The sequence below is a fragment of the Triturus cristatus genome, chromosome 3_2 (genome assembly GCF_964204655.1).
Source record: "Triturus cristatus chromosome 3_2, aTriCri1.1, whole genome shotgun sequence".
Lineage (NCBI taxonomy): Eukaryota > Metazoa > Chordata > Amphibia > Caudata > Salamandridae > Triturus > Triturus cristatus.
The window spans coordinates 1110655501-1110662463 of NC_140584.1; the positions used below are offsets into that span (position 1 = coordinate 1110655501).

General features: G+C 50.6%; 1 non-coding gene across 1 annotated transcript; it reads right to left on the reverse strand.

The window, feature by feature from the left end:
- Window positions 1–1564: 1564 nt before the first annotated feature.
- Window positions 1565–1687, reverse strand: LOC146859218 (U6atac minor spliceosomal RNA). The gene has a single exon (XR_014980407.1). It is a non-coding gene; the product is annotated as a U6atac minor spliceosomal RNA (small nuclear RNA).
- Between the last annotated feature and the right edge of the window lie 5276 nt (window positions 1688–6963).

Sequence of the window (6963 nt, forward strand, 5' to 3'; positions counted from 1 at the left end):
CCGGCCTGTTTTGCGTAGTCATCAACCCATATAAGAATTTTACCCATTTATTCTGAGGAGATTGTGGACATGTGCAAGGGCAAAAGCGCCACGAGATGGCGCTGCACATCTCCGCCATCGCGGACACTGCCTGCAGAAGCATGATGCAAGGTGAGCGCCCGCCCCGTCCCTTGTGATACCGTTAGCGATTATTTGTAAATCCGATGCCTCATAGATGCGGTTGCACTGAGCCAGTTTGAAAATCATGATTTCACTATTCAGTGCGTCCACCAGCCCAGCCTAGCCTTCATTTCTGATGTGCAACACGCGCGGAGAATGATGAAACGAGCACCAACGAGATGCGGAACAGTTAGAACTCGTGAGCCGTGGTGTAAACTACTATGTTTATCATTGTAAAATAATGTCGGCAGGGGGGAGATCAAGCGTTTTGTTCAGAATCACAGTCAACCACCCGAGAATAATTGACATACAGCGAGGCCTCGTAATTGCCGAGGGAACAAAATAAAATGTAGAGGCAATACTAAATATAAATCGTTTCACTGGAAATCCAGTTAGAGGCCATCTCTTCAAAGTGCACTTCAGCTCGAAGAGTTGTTAGCATGCCTCTGCCGAAGGAGTTACTGTACAAGCTGGCATGCTTCTGTGCTCACCAGAAACAGGTTTCACGTATTCGAGGGTAACAAAGCAGGAGTTGTTTGCGGAGCTTCGTTTATTGTAATGGACGGGACCTCTCAGGGAACTGACAGAGCAGCACTTCAGTTAGCACTGTGTAAAAGGGCATTCCCCACGCGACGCAGCGCGTCTAAGAGCAGCCAGTTACAATCGGAGCGCTGGCCGACCAACAAAATAGAGGTTTCTCACTTAGAGCACCTTTTCTATGTTAATTTGCACAGTGGGATTCTTGGTAATTATTTTCTTTCCCGGTCGCGTGCCCTCGTTCTCTCTCACACTTTCCTGTTTGTCAAGCTCCTCGCCGTGCTCGGTGGGCTTGACGAAGACTCCGGAGGCCGCGTGACGCATGGCCCCCATGGCACGTCTTCCCCCGCAGCTGCAGAATGGCGCAGGCTTCCAGGCCAAAATTATATCTTTATCGAACGCATTCCACAGATAGAGGCAGCAAGTGCAGAGAGAGTGTGCGCTTGGTAGGGCAGCCCAGCGACTGTCACCGGGCCTTGCATAAACCCCTCACAGAGGGAGGGAGGTGGTGTGGAACGTCAGGCTGTGTGCCCTCCACTCACCAGAGAACCCGGTTACTTAAGCCTTTGGTTTAAACCTACATCGCGCAGGCATGCCGGGGCGAACACGAGGGTGGCACGCCCGAGACGGCCGCGCTCGCGGAGCAGCATCCCCCGCCCTCAGCCAGCCTGAGGGCCCCCCCCCTTACTCACCGCTCATAGGGACCTTCCCCCAGATCTACCCGCACCCCGGCAATAGGAATTGACACCTCTACTTGTGCGGGGGGGAGTTAATGAACAGAGACTCGATACACTGGGCTGCTGAGTGTACTCATTAACCGGGATCGCCAGCGAGAGAAAGATAAGCGCGACCCCCAAAGCATGGACGCCAAAAGCGGGGGGGGGAGCGAAGTCAGTGGCAGAGCCTAACCGTATATGCGTAGTCAAGGCCACTGGGACCTCTTCCATCCTTGTCAAGGGGAGTGCTAACCTCCTCTCCTTTAGTACAACACAATAGGCCCAAGACTTAACCATAACCACCGTAACGCTCGGCACCAAACGTGCCCTACACGCTGAAACTTCCGACGGCGCACCCGACAATAATGCTCTCACTCCCCCACGGGCGCCCGCAGGCGCTTAAACATACTGCTCATCGCCGCACAAATCCACGCCGCACTACATACAAATTCGGCTCCCGCTTTGATCTTGTGCCCCCTCCGCCCGTGGTCATCCAAGCCACAGGGCCCCGTCGACCTGGTACTGCCCAGGGACGGGGCCGGGGCGGAGCGGAAGCAACAAGACTCACCGGTAAAGGGGGGCAGCGACGATGACCGATGTGGCGTGGAACCCAGGAATCAGCGACGAGCAGCCAGCGACCGTCCGAAAGGCGAGGTGGGCGACAAAAGAGGTCGCCAGTGAGGGTGGGGGAAGGCTAAATAGCCTCCCCCTCACACCTGGGCCCGGAAGTGACGCGCATTGCGCGTCACTTCCGGCCCTGACACGGAAGGGGGGGCACCAGTCTGTGTCCCTGCCCCCCCCCCGAAGGGAGGGAGTGGGGAGGGGTGACCGGGGCCCCGGGGCCACTAAGGCGCCGACCGCCGAGTGGCCCCCTGCGGGGGCCGCGGTCAGCGGCAAAAACCCGATTCCTCTGGGTTTCAGCAGACAGTGCTTGGTATTGTGTAACGTGCTAATTCTTCCGGGAATAGTCTGAGTGGGGATGCAGGGGTTCTAGAAGGGGTGAAAAATCAACAAAGCCCCATTTACAAGCGAATGGTCTTTAAAGACCTGTGAAGTACTCGGGCGGCTATGTGTGTGCCTGGGAAGCGGTTTCAGCCCGGGCTGCCACACACGAGCTGGGGGTGGTGTATGCACTGCCAGGCCAGTGCACAACACTTGCATCACCCTCCCTCTTCCTGCCATTGCGCTCCATGCTTCTGAAATGTAAGAAAAAAACGTGCATTTGTGCTTCAAATGTCCAGTCCTACAGCAGCACACTTCCAAAGCCCATACATGACAGTAACGCCATTCAAGGCCCCAGTCTCCCGATCTTTTTTTTTTTTAAATCTCCCACTTTGCTCTTCTGAAATGTTGGCATGTATGCCAGCCCTGAAAGCTCCGCATCGGCTCCCAGGGAATGCAAGGATCAAATTCAACGCCCTCCACTGTCCACATAGCCTACTGGCTCAAGGGGCCAGCCAGGATACTTTCAAAAATCCCTACCCCAAAATGCTTTGCAGCACCTTGGCAATGGCATGTCAGAATATATTCGCATCCTTCCAAAACTCGCTTTAGTAGTAGATTGACAGTTTTTTTATGAACACAAAATGGCAATTTTTTATTTATTTTTCTGAGCCTATTTGAACCTGTAGCTTTAAAACATAATGGGCTTTGATAAATCCTTTTGTAGGTGTTGCTGGGTTACTTATTCCCTGTGCTCATTTGACGCGCTGAATAAATATAAAATGTAGAGAGGTCATGTTTTTCAGAGCAGCAGTGCTTTGATGCCAGGCCTCTATGTGCTGCTTTTGTCTGTGGCTGTAAAGCTGTCAGTAGGCAGTCAGGGGAGAGTGCTTTGTTTGGTGTCACACCTGGGGCTCTGCAGTGGCAGACTGCAGGACACAGCAGGAAGGTGGCTGAGACAGGTGAAGAAGGGAGGCTTTAAGACCCCCGCATGTCATGTGACACTCGGAGAGTGCAGGGTTGTGCCACTATGCAGGAAACTGAACCCTGTAGTCTTCAGTGACACACCTCATTATCCAGTGTACCTGAAAATGGAGAAGATGACTGGTGATCTAGAGCTTCAGGATGTGATGTAACACTACATCTATCAGGCTCTGGTGCCTGTGTAGACTAATGTATCCTCTACACAGATCAGTGTTTGACCTCATAGTCACACGTTTGTATCCTAGCGGGTACGCTTAGCCGGTCTATTAAATGAGAACCACTGAGTTGGATAACAATAAAGATTTGCTGTTCAGTACGTAGATGTTCCAAGGTGTGATCATGCACTTGCTATGTTATAACCTTGATGACTGGAATCATGCCTTTCTGTGGCTGCAACATTTCCACATAATTATGGATTTACCATCCTTGCCACATAATCCAACTTCTGCTTTATAATTTTCAGATTTTAACAAAAATAATTTTGACCGTAGTTCAAACGGATTAAAAGCTTTTTACAGCACCACATGTGGTAGACTATGCAATTGTTACCTGTTCGCTTTTCATTTACTGAGTTCTGTATTTAGGTGTTAAATTGGTGCTAATGAGGTGAAACGTTTTCCCCGATAGAATACATGTCTGTTAAACACTAGCGTAGCTAGTGGGGGGGCGGTGGGGTTTAGAACCACCACTGAACATTACCCCAAAAGAGTTCTTTTCACAGGGCTCCATTCCCAACTACCTCAGACCAAGTGTCTCTGGGTTCAGCAGCAGCAAAATCGAGAATAGGTTTGGTTGGTATCTTTAGTTGCAGCAGTTTGCTCCTGTCATTGCTTGACTCTGTATGGTTTGAAGAGGACAGTGTTCTGCTTCCCCATTCCCAAGATATTAATGGGCGTTTAGTCATATAACAAAGTATTAAACCTTCCTTCATACACAAGTCCTCATTCACTTCTTCTGTTCTGATGATGGTCCCGTTCATTGGTTGAACGTGGAAACAAATCCTTTACACCTAAAAGTCGAATATTATTGAAGCGGATTTAAGAATAAAGCAATAATTCTTTGGGAAACCCATCGAAAGAGTAACATCATCATAGTGAGAGTATAAAAGAGCGTGGGCTATTCCCTGAAAGAGGACATGTAGAATAAAAGCAAAAAATTGGTCATAGGCTATCTGAATCCATTTTGTTATATATTAAAGGAAAGTAATAGAAACAAACCAAAGATTCTGTGGTAGAAATGCGGTTGGCCCATTACCATCACGGATAAGGCCGGGAGTGGAGTTTGATTGAGTAAAGTATACATCCTGTAGGTTGGTAAACAAATTCTAGAGCAAATACGTACCCCCCCCCCCCGCTACCTGCCATGGGCGTCAATCTGAGGGATAGCCCCGGGCGCCAGAAGCTCTAGCTACGCCACTGGGTTGGAAATATTGGAAAAGTGCAGATGCTGTTAATAAATGGTGACTGTCGTAAGGAACCTGCATTAAAGAGGTGAGCCAAGGTTTTGCACTTCCTTCTCAAGGCGTGCGGGCTGACCGGACCCGCAAGGTACTGTAAAATACAATTTTATTGCGTAGTTGTTGTGGCACATATTAGTAACACGACAGTTTGACAGAGCAGCGCGTGAATGCGGCCAGCACACAGTTAAATTCAGTGCTGTATTTGTGTTCAGCAAGCGATCAGCGTGTACCTGTTTGCTGCACTTCATTGTTGGAAGGGAGATGTGTGGTGTATTGCATTCATGAGATGAAAGTTCTATGGAACATAGAACTTGAAATGTATTTGGTTCTGTGTCTCATCTGGCAAGTTACTGACCAGCTGCTGATGGATGAGGTGTTTATAATTAACCTCAGCTGTTAATCTACTACATGTGTCCTGATTATTTGAAGATCTATCACCTACGTTCAGGGCAGCGCATGAGATAACCTCGCTGTCTGGGTGCTGGAGATGGCAGTTCCAGCCTGCGGATGCTTTGTGCTGCGGCAGGGACCAGATGCAAAAAACAGAAGTTGGTGCCATAAATCAGGCCATACCTGCAGCGCCGCAGATCTCAACGAAGGACAGCTGCTTTGTTACAGAGATGAAGGTAGGCCTACGTGGTGTACTTGCGGGTCCCGCCATGGGAGGGGGGACACGGAGGTCGGTCGGGCCTTGTCCCCCTGGGGGGGCAAGTTCCATCATTAAATGAGTGGCCTATTGTGCTGCTGACATCATGAGGGTCATTTTGGGCCGAGACTGCTCCTCCCCTTGCGCAGACCACTTGGAGCATGAAGCTGGAAAGGGCCGGGAGCTGACCGAGCTGGGTGGCATCAGGCAGCGAGTGGCAAGGTAGCGCTGGTGACAGTGGGTGTGTGCTACGGACTGTGCAGTTCTGGTTTTGGGGGTCACATTGGACCCTGGCCCTTTTTTCCCTCCCCGCTCGTACAGAGCCTGCACAGACTACAACCTTGGCTGAAGTCTGCCTGCACCTTCGCTGGCCCAGTTGGCTCAGGGGTGCAAGGAGGCTGAAGTCCCCTATGGCCCAGCTGACATACTATGGCCCCATTTCCTCCTCAGGGAAAACGAAGGAGCATCCTTTGAACTGTGATCAACAGCGACGATACTCGGGATCTCCTGTAGCCCTCAATTCCACTGCTATGTTACAGCAGGTGAATTGAAGGGTTAGGTGTTCTTGGTTCTACTGTGGCTAACCTACCATCCCATGACCCATGGATACAGGCCCTAGGAGTGATCCAATTGGGTCTGGAACGCTGTCATCCATGGTACCTCCTTCACTACTCAGGAGCCGGTGGGGGTGGTGGTGCCCTGCTCCCACCTGCTGGTGTGACGGATAAGATCGGCGTGTTATCTGCTCTTTATGCCTAGTGCGCAGCAGCTAGTCATGGGTCATCTCCGCTCCACCAACTATCGGGTTGGCCCCCAACAGAACTTGGCCATGGAGACGCCCGGTGGAGAGGGGGGGTCCTCAGACTCAAACCGATCAGAGCTCTCCACTAAACTGGACTTAGTGCTGGCTGCGGTGGACAAGATAGGCACAGCTTTGGATCAGACCTGCACCTCCTTCGAGGGCAGAATGGACAATATCACATCTGATTTTATGCTTCTGTGCGCAGATTATCAGCCTCGGCGCAGAAGAGGTACAGGCTCGGACGTTGGTGGAGGATCACTGAGATGGGGCTCACCAATCAATGCTCCAGACCCAGAACAGATCCTATCGTAGCGCCAGGACTCAATACATATTGCTTTTACCCTACATTCAGCCAGATCGTCTTCTGAGTGCACTTCATTGCCATACAGTTCCAAAGGGGATGCTGATTCTTCACAGGCATGGTCCTCCAGACCGGACTCCCCCCGCTCTCCATTCGTTACGCCTGTTAGGTTTGAAAACCCCATACCCGCAATGCACTTGTTTCATGCTATGTTAGGTTAGCAGTGTGTGGCTAAATATTCACCATTTGTATTCACGTTATGCAACCCACTGAGTTATCCCCCTAAAGTGCAAAGCTTCAGTTAGCGAGAGTGACTCCATTTTGTATTTCATAATCCCTATTAGACTGCTTAGGCTGTGCTCAAACTAGGCCTCATTATTCAGTATTGCTTGCCTCAGCAGAACACTATACTTCGGT